Consider the following 13,309-nt stretch of genomic DNA (forward strand, 5'->3'; position numbering starts at 1 on the left):
AACTTGACGGTACGGGTTATACCACCTGCGTATACTGGAAGACGAATCGTTCCGATCATTTGCTCCGAGGCTCCAAAAATGGCGAGAAATATGTTTATGTTAGATCAAGTCACGGTGAAACACTTGGTGTCAATGGAAATTTGAAAGTTTCCATCGAAATAATGATGATGTGCCTCACTCCTGGAGTTTGGGAAATATCCACGGTCCTTAATCGATACGTTTGTCTATCCCGAAACATGCCCTGAGTCTGGGATCATCGACGTGGATCCCCCGGAGCACTGCATCATTAATATTTTTTAACTATATATTTAACAAAATGTGTTTCTATTAATAAGTTTCTGCTAATTTAAGGATTATTTGTAATGTATGGCAAATTGGTAATTACTTATTTTGAGATTATTTTCTTTTTAAATCGAATTCTCATAACTAAACATGGAATACACAATTAATAACCCTGACGTGAGCATAGAAGCAACTCCAATACAAAAAAATAAAAGGATTGGTTTTGAGCTCTAAACTATTCACATCAGTCAAATATTCTCGTCCAATCAAATTGACAACTCATCCTCATTTTCCATGTCAAGTTTTTTCTTTGTTCACGGTAGAAACATAATATGTAGCCCAAGTAAAATCCCTTCTCCACGTATTTTTTTTTTTACCCAAAAAAAACTAACGCCACCAGTTCATAGGCTCCATCTTAGCGTAACCCCTCCACTTACATTCTTCAAAGCTCTATTTACTTCTGTTAAGATTTCCTTCAACAGACAAGACTCTAGTTGTGTTAACTTAAAGATACAGAACAGATTTATGTTGAGATGAATGAAACAGAAAGAGCTTTGGATAAGAGAATGTGAGAGAGAATTGAAGAGAAGGAGAACACACACACATTTAACGAGTTCACGCCCATTAACGAGGGTCACTACAACGTCAGTAACCCTTCAATGGCGGCGACCCCTTCAATTCTCCCAATAATCTTACTGGCCTCATTTGTACAGAAACCCTGCCATGAACAACTCGATTTGTTGCATCAAATAGAGCCTTTCGTTATATATTCAGGTTTGATTTGATGATACAAGACTCTTTGTAGCCTGTTTCTTTTATGTTTATTGAATTTCTGAGATTTCTTTATAGTTGACCCTTTCTTATCGTAGCGATAACTCATGGATTATGTGTTTAATTGAAATCTTATATTAGGTGTTGGCTTACGCACACCAATCTTACAAAAGTTATAAAATCACTTACCGCTCAGATAATTTCAAAGCAAAACAAATTAGTAAATGAATTCTTATAATCTCTGTTCCGTAGGGTGAGAGTCCCTCCTGTCCAAGGACCATATCATCGTGCCGCAAGTGGATGCTGTGAGAGAGGCAAACACGTTGCAGGACTTCTTGTATAAAAGTCAAATTAGTAAGAATCAAACCACAATGTGATCTTGTGATACCAGTTGTTTTTCGCTGTTGAAGAAAAGAGAAAGCTATGATATTCTACCTTGTGCAAATAGTAGTAATGGAGTCCAAGTTTACCAAAGAGCTCCATATTTGAATACGGGTATAAAGGGAGGGTATTCCTGATTGTAATCAATATAACGATTACGATCATAGAGCATCTAAACAAAACCACTTTCACATAAACTGAAAATCATTATATTAAAGAAAATAAACGCAAATCATTACAAAACAGAGAATTAAAGAACTAATCAAAATTGTGAACAGTGAAAAAGGAATAACAGTTTGTTACCCGAGTGACTTGTGACGCTAGCGCTTCTTCCCTGTGGAGAGGGTAGAATCTCTGGTGCAATGTGTTTGATCGTGAAACGGTAATAAATAAGATGTGGGCTTAAACAAAGACGTCTTATTAATGGTCGGAGAGAAAACGTTCGATCGGTTACAAGGAAATAAGAGGAGAGTGCGACAGAAAGGAAACCGGTGGCTCGATAAGCTACCGGAGAAGTATAACTAACGGCGAGACGAAGCAAAGGTGAAAACCCTAATCTAGCCGTCAAGTGTTGGTCAGTGATTTTCGGATCCTCTTCTCGTTGTCTCTTCTTTCCCTTATATAGACGTCCCGATGCTTCGCTCTTGACCTAATTTTACGCCATCTTGGTGGGCCTCCTTTGCTGGGCCGAGAGGCCCGTAGGTGTTCGAGCAACCGCTGAGCCGAACGCTCTTCAGTCGACGATGGTCAGCTAGAAGTACTCAAGAGTCAAGCCGAGAGACCTGACTCTCGAGCCGACAGATCGAGCCGTCGCTCTTTCTAACTCGGGCCAGGCCTTCCTATTCCTCGGGCCCTGTGGGATGGTCGAATCCATCCTCTACAACATCCCAACACAATTTTACGCTCCTTCCTCTTCACCGTGCCACACTTCACGAACACTCACACTCACATACAACACATCGTCCCATCCTAACATACAATCATCTATCCCATTCAAGCTTCTAATAATCTAAAATGTAATTCTTTCTAACCACTTAGCTTGCTATCAAGTCATAAACAAACAACAGCGCAAACAATTATCTCGCATCGATAAAAATACAACTCAAAGAACTGAATAAAGAAATCAATAAAAACATTTTCGGATCGCACACAAAATTATTCATGTCGCAGCACTCTGAAGACTTTAGCTTTACACCTTCATGATATAACTTATTATTCTCCATTCAGACCATAAATTTGGATTTAACTTGCTCATCAAGAAGTTTGACTGAAGGTTTTTCTCTTACTTTAAATGTCATCGTAGTGTGATACTCATACCGTTCATTACTTTCGTCTTACTAAAATCATCAATTTTGTTGGAGTCCTGAAGCATATTTTATCAAGCAGTTTAGATTTTGGAGGTACGAAAAAGAAAAAAACAAAAAAAAATTAATACAAAAAAATAACTTACACCAACATACAAAAACATTACAGTCTTATGTCTTGAAGATGACTCATGCTGCCATGTGTAGAAATCCTTCAAGAGAAACAAAAGTATGGTCAAACTTGACAAAATGCTAAAGCAAAGATGGATCTTGAGTTTTCAAGACTAAAATGTCGAGTTTTAGCAAGGCAAAACAATGGAACTTAACTCTACCAAGGTAAAAAAAATTCTAATGAAATACCCTTTTTGAGTGATCACACATATTTGGACGGCTGCATGTTGTTACCTGGAGACATAGCTAGATAAAATTATGTAGTTTTTTCGCAAAGTTTTCTTTGTGTATATATATATATATACAGAAAGGTAATTTTAGTGTTAAGTTTTGATTTTGCCAAGTCACATTTAGGCATGAGCCTTGTCATCATTTTTTTTCGTGAGAGTCTTTGTAAAGATGACATATAAACAAATTTAAAAAAAATCATTTGGTAAATACTGTAATAACCCGGTGATTACATTTTTAACTTACAGGTCAAAAAGAAAAAGATCATATGATCCTGTAGATTATGAATTTATTGACAAAACAAAGTTTTGGATTGTTGAAGAAGAAGAATCTGACGAGCTTGAGTATAATGAATTAGAGAATGCTCTTGTCGAAGAATGTCCCAAAATGATGAAGTGACAAACCAATAAAATCTTGATGGTTATTTTTAAAATTTTGATTGAACTTTCTGATTTTTATCATATTTAATGCCAGTTACACTATTTTATTGTGATTTTCAGATTTTGATAAAGATTTCACTATACCACCTGCAGAAAATGAAGTGAACTATGATAGAGAAAACCAAAATTAGTTGATGTGATTTGGTGTTAGTTTATTTTTGCTATCGACAATTTATCACAATGGTGTTTAATTTTATTATTCACATTAGACATTTAAATATTTTGCATTTAAAGTTTAATTATATTATTCACAATAGACATTTAAATATTTATGGATTTTAAGTTTTGATATTTTTTGTTAGATGTCATAACTCTTAGCTTGCTACAAAAATGTTAAATAATCTAAACTATTTTTAGATATTTTGTATGTCAAATGAAAATAAAAAAAGAAACTAAAGTTAAGTATTTTCTAAATATTTTTTAAACCATAAAATATCTACTGTATTTTTATAGCTAATATATTAGTACATAATAAATAAATAAATTTATAAATCCACGGTTCACCCACGATCGACCCAATAATTCGGTGACTCGAAAGTCGTCTGGTTCAGTGTCCTACTATGTACAACTTTCTCTTTCTTTCCATCTTTGTCCATTTTCTTTTTTATTTTATTTATATATGCTTTACCTACAATAAATATATATGTAGTTGGATTGTCTATCTCTTCATGCATCCACCTCAGCAAGGAAGGAGAGGTATTTTTAGACACGTGGCAAGTGAATAATTCTTTGTTTTCGTTTGATTTCTTTCTTTGGTGTGTTGGGCTTTTCTTTGGTCATTTCTAAAAAAAATTGTAGATTTTTGGAGATTGGCTTTTTGCTAAAGGTTATGTTCAGGCCCATCAAGTAGGGTTGGGTCGTCTTCCTATCTTCGACATTCATAGCTCTGCTCGCTGAACAAATCATTGTAACGTCTCTTGATAGCATTAAAACATATTTTAATCTGATCTTTAACGTGATTGCCCCATTATTTCATCTCTCAAGCATTCAATCAACCTCATCATCTCCCATTGTAACCGACGGAAGCTCGGAATATAAATCTCCAATCTCCAGCGATGAATAGCACAGAATCAACCAAATCAAGAAGAACAGTCTCTGCTAATTACCACGGCCGGCTCCTATAAACTGCTAATAAAATACATATATCTGCTAATTCATATCTTGTATTCTATTTTAGCCAGACTGTTGTCATCCCACTTCTTCGTTTCTCATAGGAGCGTAATGTGAAGAAAGGAGGTGATTCTCTGCTACTGGAAGATAAGGTAATTGATATAGTGATCATGTTCTGGTTTAACTACCCATGATTAAATTCACACCCATATACAGTGTCTCCGATAGGGCATAAAGATGCATACAAGATTTTGAGTGCGCAAGGAAAGCAAAATCGGTTGAAACCTCATAGCACGTACAAAATTTTAGTGGGGAATCTGATGATGACTTGCTAGAGACAGTGGTTTAAGAAGCTTTGCTGAATCTTCTACCAATAATAATGTAATTATTTCTCTTTTTTTTGTAAAACTTCTTTTTGTAACACCAATTATTTTTCATTTATCTCAGTCTTTCTCTGTGTATTTGAAACGATGATGAAGTCTACAAGGCACAGTGAGACATAGGATTCACTCGCTCTGTGCCCAAACTATATCCAGATGTTCTAGAACTATTTAGTTCCATGAAACTATGATGAAGTCTACAAGACACAGTAGATCTGCCGTAGAGAAGCCTTTGACTGCTTCTTTGTAGCTCCATTTTTATTTTCATTGCTTTAGTCTCCTTAGTTTGCATCACCATTTACAAGTTTTGTGTCTTCACCAAATTTTAAGCTGCCAAAATATTTTCAACATTCTATGTTCCTTTATTTTGCCAGCTCAACATTTTCTTATTCTTGGCTCTGTCATGGATGTCCATGATTGTTCTAAGTATCTATACTATTAAAAGAGAAGTCATGACTTCTTTAATGTGTGACATTTTAAATGGACCATTCCTAGAAAGTTGCTTACATTATTTATTTTTTGTATTTTCATAACAATATCCTAATAAGATATTTAATTCTCTTTTTTTTTTCATCAAAATGTTATTAGATATGGATAATTTCGAAAATATATTTATTCCATCAATATATAATTATAGTTGCATATAACCATTTATAATATACTTAATAATAATAACATTTAATTATCTTATCTATTAAAACAGAAATCACAACCTTGATTCATGTGTGATTTTTTTTAAAAAATAGACCTAATAGACTTATTCCTAGAAAGTCATGTTACTTTTAATCTCTAATCTTATCTTTTAAAATTTGAGCATACCAGAAATTTTTATTGGGCTATCAATAATTAGATTTAAACAATAGATGATCCATTGGATTTACAGATAGTATAAATTAAATAGATATAATTTAATGTTGTAATACTATACCTTTATATGCTAAATATTTAAATATTTGTCGATGTTAACTTTTAAAATTATAAAGATTTTTTTGTTGAATAACAAAAATCGTATTATCTAAAAATGATTAATCTTTACTACCTTAAACCAATGAAAACAAAATTTAAACTATATAGTTTATTTTAAAAATTAAATAAACACTAAATGTTTGATTATTTACTCGATAATATAAATCTATGAACCGAAAAGTTTAATTTTTTAAAAACTTTCTAAATTTGTGAAATGTTACAATATCTTTGAATATGACAATAAAATAATATTTTACTAATCTTTATATATATAGTTACGATTTTAATAATGAAATAATTATCCGAAAATATATATATATAGAAGAAGATACAAATACATGTGAAAGTTTGAAACAATTTATCCAATGAAAAAATATAGCGTAAACTTATTATGTTTTAAAAATTGATAGACACATATATATTATAATATATAACAATTTAGAATTGAAAACAAAATATTTTATAAAAAATAAATAAAAACAAAAACCCGCGCGGCTGCGCGGATCGAGATCTAGTGCTGATGAGAGTGAAAGAAGAGCTCGGATTGAAGAACAGAAGATGGCTATGCTATACATCTCTCATGCTGATGAGACTGAAAGAAGAGCTCGGATTGAACGTGTACGACAAGGTATTGCTGAGAATGCTAGGGAATCATCTCTTCGTTTGGCTAGAATCACAACTGAGCTTGACAAAGGGAAGGGACATGTTTATCATTACCCTGTTGGCCCCACTGAGATGGCAAGAAAGGAGAAATCTTTGCGTCTCTTAGAACCTTTGACGAAAACTCTGGAAGTTAATGGGGAAGAAGAAGAGTGTTCTGATACTAACTCTGTTACTTTCTCTGCGCCTGTGAAGACCCTGTCGGGTTTTCAGCTTGGCCCTTCTTCGGGAGGGCGAGTCACTGGAAATTCAGGTGCGAGCAAGAGTTTAAGAAAACGCCCTTCCTCATGGAAAAGAAAGCTGGCGTCCAAAGAGCCCATTACGTTAGCCTCAGCTACTCCAGAGGTTTCTACTCAGCCGTTAGTCTCAAGTTCGAAAAGGAAACAGTCTTCCTCTGTTCAATTCTCGGACAACAAAACCCCAAAACACACAAACTCTTCGGTGGCTTCCGTATTGAAGCCGCTGCCATCCCAATGAGCATCTTCAGCTGGAACTGTCAAGGAGCAGGTAGCTCTGAAACAGTTCAACAACTCCGGGTCTTCAGGAGGAAGTATTTCCCGGATTTTTTATTTCTTATGGAAACAAAGCAAAAGGATGTTTACGTTAAGGGTTTGCAGCAAAGTTTGGGTTATGATCACTTATTTACGGTGGAGCCAGTTGGTCTTAGTGGTGGTCTGGCTGTCATGTGGAAAGATAGCTACTCGGTTTCAGTTTTATCTAGTGACAAAAGAATTATCGATATGGAAGTCAAGTTGGGGTCGATTAATTTCTTCCTAACTTGTGTGTATGGTGATCCGGTGACGGCAAAAAGACAAGAAGTATGGGCTCGTCTGGTGGATATTGGTTTGGTTCGCGATGAAGCTTGGATACTCGCGGGTGATTTTAATGAATTGATGTCCAATGAAGAAAAGCTTGGGGGTGCTGTTCGCAGTGATGCCAGTTTTTGGAACTTTAGAAATATGGCAGAAAATTGCAAAATTAGAGAACTACGTTTCTCTGAGAATTGGCTTTCATGGGCCGGCAAGAGAGACAATGTGTGGGTACAATGTCGGTTAGACCGTAGCTTTGGGAACAATGAATGGTTCTCACTCTTTCCTCGTTCTAACATGGAGTATTTGGAACTATGGGCATCTGATCATCGTCCTATCAGAATCTGTTTTGCCTTAGAGAAAGATGATCCCAGTCGGAACCGCTTCTTCTTTGATAAACGGTTCATTAATAAAGCTGGTTTTGAGGAGGTTGTGAAAAAGATTTGGGGTTTAGGAGAGGATGATACGAGTAACACTATGGATCGTATTGGTCGCTGTAGGAGAGGTATCTTGCGTTGGAAGAAAACAGCGGATGTCAATTCTAAATCAAAGATCTCCCGCTTACAGGCCGAACTAGAGAAAGAAGTCTCTAAACGTTTCCCCTGTTTTTATTTCATGAAGAAGTTAAAAGTGGAGTTAGCTGATGCCTTGAAAGAAGAAGAGACCTATTGGAGACAGAAATGCAGAGAGGAATGGTTGAGGTCTGGGGATCGTAACACGAAGTTTTTCCACAATTCAGTGAAAGGAAAAAGACTTCAAAACCGAATCCTTATGCTTCTGGATGAGCTTGGGCACGAACATTTTACAGAGGGATCTAAAGGGAACATCGCAGTAGAGTACTATCGTGACCTCTTCAGAAGCTCTAGCCCTTTTGACATAGAATCTCTGTTCATGGATTTCCAAGGACGTGTCACAGAGGATATGAACCAGAAGCTAACAGAGCCTGTCTCGGCTGAGGAGATCATGAAAGCGGCTTTCAGTGTGAAGGGGAGCAGCGCTCCAGGAGAGGACGGTCTTACTGGGATCTTCTATCAAAAATTCTGGCACATTGTGGGACCTCAACTAACGGCTGAAATCACTCAGTTTTTCAATTCATCTATTATACCTGAAGGCTGGAACCATACACAACTCAGCCTTCTCCCTAAGATTCCAAAACCATCAAGCATGAAAGACCTTCGGCCCATAAGCTTGTGTTCGGTTCAGTATAAAATCATTTCAAAGATTTTATATAATCGTTTGAAAACCATTATGCCTCTCCTTATTTCAGAGACTCAAGGAGCCTTTGTGGCTGGTAGACTGATCTCCGATAACATCCTTATTGCCCACGAGATGGTGCATGGTCTCCGTACTAATCCTAAGGTCTCAGAGGAATGCATGGCCATTAAAACCGATATGTCGAAAGCTTATGATAGGGTTGAATGGAGTTTTCTCGAGATACTGTTGGAAAAAATGGGTTTTGATAGAGTATGGATTAGATGGATCATGGCTTGTGTGACCACGGTTTCATTCTCTATTCTACTTAATGGTACGTCTCATGGCTTCATCAGACCGGAGAGAGGTATTAGGCAAGGCGACCCCTTATCGCCATTCTTGTTCATTCTCTGTGCAGAAGCCCTCGTCTCTTGTCTTAATTCCGCTGAAGCTTCTGGACGCATTAATGGCATTAAGCTATCTGCTTCTTGCCCTTCGGTTCATCATCTCCTATTTGCTGACGACAGTCTTCTCCTGTGTAATGCGAATGTAACATAGGCTAAAGAGATCATGGTGTGTTTGAAAGCCTACGGTGATGCTTCGGGACAGATTATCAACCTTCAAAAGTCATCGGTGATCTTCGGAGCTAAGGTACCAGAGAATTCGAAAGCAGAAATTAAAAGGATTCTAGGTATCGAAAAAGAAGGTGGCTCTGGCTCTTACCTCGGATTACCTGAATGCTTCAGTGGCTCTAAGATAAAGCTTTTAAATTTTATCAAGGAAAAGCTCCAAGGGAGGTTACAGGGCTGGTTTGCTAAAACTCTCTCTCAAGGTGGAAAGGAAATCTTGCTGAAATCAGTGGCAATGGCTCTGCCTATCTATGTGATGTCCTGCTTTAAGCTTCCTAAGGATGTGTGTGAAAAGATAACTAGCGTTATGAGGGAGTTTTGGTGGAGCTCGGGGAATAACAAAAAGAAAATCTCTTGGGTTGCTTGGAAGTCACTGTGTAAAGACAAAGAGCTTGGTGGTTTAGGGTTTCGAGATATTGAAAAGTTCAACCAGTCTCTCCTTGCGAAACAAGCTTGGAGAATATGGTCGAACCCCACTTCCCTCCTGGCTCGGATCTTACAACAACGCTACTTTGCTCGATCTTCCTTTTTGGAATGTAGCGTTGGCACAAGACCCTCCTATGCCTGGCGCAGTATTCTTCATGGTAGAGAGCTCTTCTCTCAGGGTCTTTTGCAGAAGATCGGGAATGGAGAGAGTACTCGTGTCTGGATTGATACCTGGATCAAGACTGAGGTTCCTCGTCCTCCTCAATATCGCCAGGATGCTGTTGTGGATCTCACTCTCTCGGTTAGTGACCTGATCAACCCTATTGACGGATCATGGAACATCCCAAGAGTTAGGGAAGTTATTGCGGAAGAAGACGTTGATTTGGTCTTGAATACGGGATTAGACCTCTCATCTCAAGATGGCAAAGTCTGGGGCCTCTCAAAATCTGGTTTCTATAATTCTAAAAGTGGATACAAGCTAGCTGAGACATTGGAGAGGTTACAAGCTCCTCCATCTCCGGGTCTTCCCCCTATTGAGCGCAAACTATGGAAAGATCTTTGGAAAACCCATACCTCTCCTAAGATCAGGCATTTCATGTGGCGTGTATTGTCGGGAGCTTTAGCGGTCAAAGAAAGACTACGATCTCGCGGTATCTTGTTAGACACGACATGTCCTAGGTGCGGGTTATGGGAAGAGACAATCTCTCATGTTCTCTTTCATTGTGAGGCTGCAAAGGAGGCGTGGTCTCTATCACAATTCCCGCTTCCTCCTGGTGGTTTCTCTAGGTCGTCGGTATGGTTAAATTTTTACCACTTGATGTCTGTAAGCAAAAAGCTTTCCCCGGAGAACGCTTCTCGCCTTTCATTCCCCTGGATTCTATGGCACATATGGAAGGCCCGCAATTCCTTTTGCTTTGAACAGGTTCAATACAGTGGCTCATCAATCTTTAACAAAGCCTCGGAGGAGTCTGCTATATGGTTATCTTCCCAGCTTCTCAGCTCTGATTCTCCCTCTACCTCTTCCTCTAATACTGTTGTGAGTTTGAAGTGGCAAAAACCACCAGTGGGTTCTGTTAAATGTAATGTAGCATCCTCTTGGACAAGTTCATCACAATTTTTTGGTGCGGCCTGGATTGCGAGGGATTCCTCTGGCTTACCACTTTTCCATAGTAGAAGAGCTTTCCCTTTGGCTCCATCGGCATTTGAAGCTAGTTTATACTCGCTGGGATGGGCAGTTAGTGCACTTCTTGATCTTCGTGTTAAGAGAGTGATCCTTGAGATCTCTTCGCCACAGACTCTAGATGCTCTCCTGAACCCTCAGTCCTACCCTAATGCAGCTCTCGTAATCTCACATATTTTACGCTCCATGCACTCCTTTGATCAGTGTCAGTTGCTGGATGTTTCGCTTGGAGTCAACTCTTTGGCTGTGGAAATTGCTACGAGTGTAACAAAGGATCGCCGACTTCAATCCTATGTTGCGAAGGGTGGTCCACTTTGGTTATCTTCTCTTCTACTATCGGAAGCTAGGAACGACAACCTTTCCTGATAAAGTCGTATGGTCGTATCTTCCTAGTTGCAGATGAAGACTTCACTTTGATCTTTCTCTTCCTTTTGTTGGAAGTTATCCCTTATAGCATCTACTGATGTTGTGTTTGCTTTTCTCTTCTCTCTTTTGTTTTGTTTCCAAGTCTGTTGATTTCAAACATTATAATGAATTATTCATTGAAAAAAAAAATAACAAGATCTGTTTGTAACTTAATTTTCATTTGTTTTTTTTTTAATTGTACTCTATACTTATGGTGTCATGCTTGTGTTCGACACTGCAAAGTGCTTATGGTATTAGAATGACTGTTCTTTGATGATGAGATATTTGTTAACAGGAGTCCCATTATCTCTGTTAGTTAAGTTGGAACTTGGACAGTGAACCATATGGAAAAAAACCCAACGAAGCTTTCATTGTTGTTATATAACTTCAGGTGCCTGACATATTTAAATACCAAAAGTTCAAAACTAATTCAGCCGAACATAAGAGATTCAAAGATGCAACATCTCACGTTCCTACGTTATAGGTTTTTTTAATTTCGAATAATATAATATGTTCTTGGCCTTCACATGAATTGAACAAATGTTCTTTCGTAACAATCAACGTTGAATGTCGCTCCTGTAACGTATGAGGCTATTATTTAATCAGCCTAATTAACAATCTCATTTAATCCACTAGAAGGAAGGATTGGACCGCAGATTACTGTAAATTTCATTAAGAATCTGAAATGCTTTTAGGATTTAATGTCTCTTTGTGGGACAGCTCACTCTGCTGTATAAGCTTTTAGTGAGAGGTCTTTTGGTTATTGTGATTTTAGCCATGGCTCGGTTAGGGTGTACCGGTTTATGTTTGTTGTAATTTGAGCTGTTATAGTTTAGCATAAGAAACTTAAAACCTTTATCATTTATGTGATACGAAAATAAAATATGTTTGCTCTGAAACAGTAAACTAAATATCATTTTAGTGATAAGGTTTGCTCATAAAAAGACAAGAGCGTTCTTTCATCATCGCTTATGAAGTTACAAAAGTGAAATGTGTTACAAGTATGAATTTGATCTGACATCTAAAGCTTCTCTTCCTCTCTCTATCTTTATCACCGCCGTAGGTTACCGGCATCCACTTTCTCCTCATGGCTTACTGATCATCGGGACCAGCGAGGAGAATTACCACATCAGTCTCTATGGAAACTGTTGAAGAAGTATGGTCATGTAATGCTACTGAAATTAACAATTATAATTTCCTTCCCTGAAACAGAAAAACAAGTTCTTAGAGATCATGACCTCTATTGTTGTAGCAGTCCAAGTGTATATATTCATAACTCCAGTTATTTTTCTTCCTTTGATTCTTAGTTAGTTCTTGACTTTCTTCAGAAAAGTATACTAAAAAGGCTTACTTTTACAATACTTCCCCTCCCACTCCTCCAACGTTACATATCAAATCTACAACTATAAATAAGGGTGTTATTTTTACATAACTCATCACTCTCTCTAAAACCATCTCCAATTGTTTCTCTCTATTTACATTAGTTGAAGTTGTTGGGGTACTTAGGAAAGCTTAGTATAGATAAATATATAAATAAGTAACGTTGAGGAAATTATATTATTTTCTTGGAAGAAATTATCGTCAAACTATATGAGATTGTTAATATTATTTTGCTAATTTGTCACAATTGGCTTCGTTCAGTTATGATGTATTACTGCAAAAGGACTCAACTAAAAGGACGAGGAGGCTAACCTTTCAATTGCCATCGAACATAGAGATTTGCTGCAACTTTAAAAGATGGATTTAGTCCACTATTTGGTCTGCTCTGCAAATGCTTTGACCTTTCTAGCTGTTGCTGACGCAACTACTCTGCTTTTGTTACCTTAAGAGTTTAGGGTAACCATGTATGTAGTTTTGTCATGGAATCACTTGGAATGGTTTCAAATGCAAATTTCAAAGCTAAACGTGTAGCAACAAAACAGAGAGTTTGAGGTTGATGAAAATAAGAAAGATTTTGGTTACTGAAAGTTATGGAC

This window comes from Brassica oleracea, chromosome C2 (genome assembly GCF_000695525.1).
Source record: "Brassica oleracea var. oleracea cultivar TO1000 chromosome C2, BOL, whole genome shotgun sequence".
Classification (NCBI taxonomy): Eukaryota; Viridiplantae; Streptophyta; class Magnoliopsida; order Brassicales; family Brassicaceae; genus Brassica; species Brassica oleracea.